Source organism: Aplysia californica, unplaced genomic scaffold, assembly GCF_000002075.1.
Source record: "Aplysia californica isolate F4 #8 unplaced genomic scaffold, AplCal3.0 scaffold00887, whole genome shotgun sequence".
Lineage (NCBI taxonomy): Eukaryota > Metazoa > Mollusca > Gastropoda > Aplysiida > Aplysiidae > Aplysia > Aplysia californica.
The window spans coordinates 258,174-259,968 of NW_004798157.1; positions in this window are offsets into that span (position 1 = coordinate 258,174).

Here is a 1,795-nt window from a genome sequence, read left to right on the forward strand (position 1 = left end):
AGCGTGAAGGTACTTGGTCAGATCAGTTCCAAATAAGGGGCTGAAGTTTTAAGTTGCACAACAATCACCGGTCTATCAAATTCATTACCATGGAAACGCTCTTATAATATCATAGTGGAGGTCGTATGATACAAAACAAAACAACACTCTGCTTTGGGATTTTTTGTTTTGTTTTGTTTTGTTTATGTATTTTGAAATATAACCGGATTATACCTATTATCAATTATTAGCCAATGAACAAAAAGTGTGATGAAAAGTAACCTCCCAAAAAAATAATTATCGGTGTATAGAGAATAAACGATGATGCTTTTGTCAATACTGCGGTTTTTTGCGGCTTTTCCCCTAAGATTCAGAAAGCAATATTTTTCCCACAATATTCTAACCAGTATCTCATATTTGTCAAATATCAGAAAGTGCTTACTTGATTTCTTTTCTTAAAAGCGCGTTCCGTAACTCATTTTCAAATGAACATTCTCAAAATAAAATTGTCTTTGGAATCAATCAATACAATCTGCGGAAAAGTGAATAGGTTTAACGCCCCTTGCAACATTGTCCTGTTATAGTATAAGAAGATGCAGAACACGCGAATTTAACGTCCATCTCCGATTGTACGTAGCCAAATTAAAAAAATTGTGTTAAGGGACTGTCCTACTATTCCCAGGGGCACAATGTTGGACTGGGCTGAGCCTCGAACCCTCGAATCGACAATCTCACGAATACGAGTCTGGTAGACCAACCACTCGACTACCACGATGACCAACGCGACCGGAATACGCTTTGGTTATTGAACAGTAATAATACTTTTTTTTTTTAACCCACAACATCAACGCTTGTCTTTTTTATGAACTGAAGAGTATCAAATACAACGGCTGTCATTTGAAAGAACACTTTGAATTAATGTAAATCAATTTTTGTGGATAGTTGGTGGGTTGTCTCGTATCGTGTACTCCTTCTTTTCTATCAAACTTCTATTGTCGTTAGCTCTCCTCCTTGTTTTCTTTGTATGTTACTCCCATATTTATGGTTCCTCTAACCTTCAGCACTTAAATTACCCATTAGCTTTACAACTGTCTGTAAAACAAGAGAAATAAAGATGAGTTATTTTCCGAGCATATTTACCATTTTGGGCAGTTTGTTTCGTCTCTGGCAGCAGCAGAAGTGAAGAAGACTGTGTGGGAACGTCAAGTTAGTTCTGAGCAGTCCACTCCAGACTTTCCTTCAGAGCAAGCGAACGACTTCTCCTTGCAGCAGCGGGCTTATATACTCATCCCATCCCATTTCTTTTTCAAAAGTAATGTATAAGAGATCAAGGACGGTGGTCAAATCAGTTCTTCTGGTTAAAAAAAAAGGGGGAAAGTATTGTTTGACCTCTTTACAAATACGGTATTTACTTTTGACATACTTTTTTCTTCGACAAAAATGGGGTTTTCTCAAGTTGCAGCGCAGTCTGTAGACAGGATATTCCGTTGCGTTGTGGGTAAATGTTAAAGGAGCTGAGAGAAAAGGAGCGCAAGAACAAAAGATGCCAAATAGCGCGGGGTGGCAAATTGAACACACCCCCGCACCTCGGCAAACGATGATGCGTCTGGCGTCTACAGGTCACGGTTGCTGTATGAATTAGACACCTAGTTAGGGGGCTCACTGTCTCTCGTCAGTGTGGGAAGCTGAAATGTCAGACGGATTAGCACACGGTCTTAACTATACAACAAGAAAAGTCAATCTGATCCCACCTTTCGGAACTCGCTTGACCCAGTGCGCATGTACGGGGTTCTTTCTCTTTCTCTCTCTCTCTCTC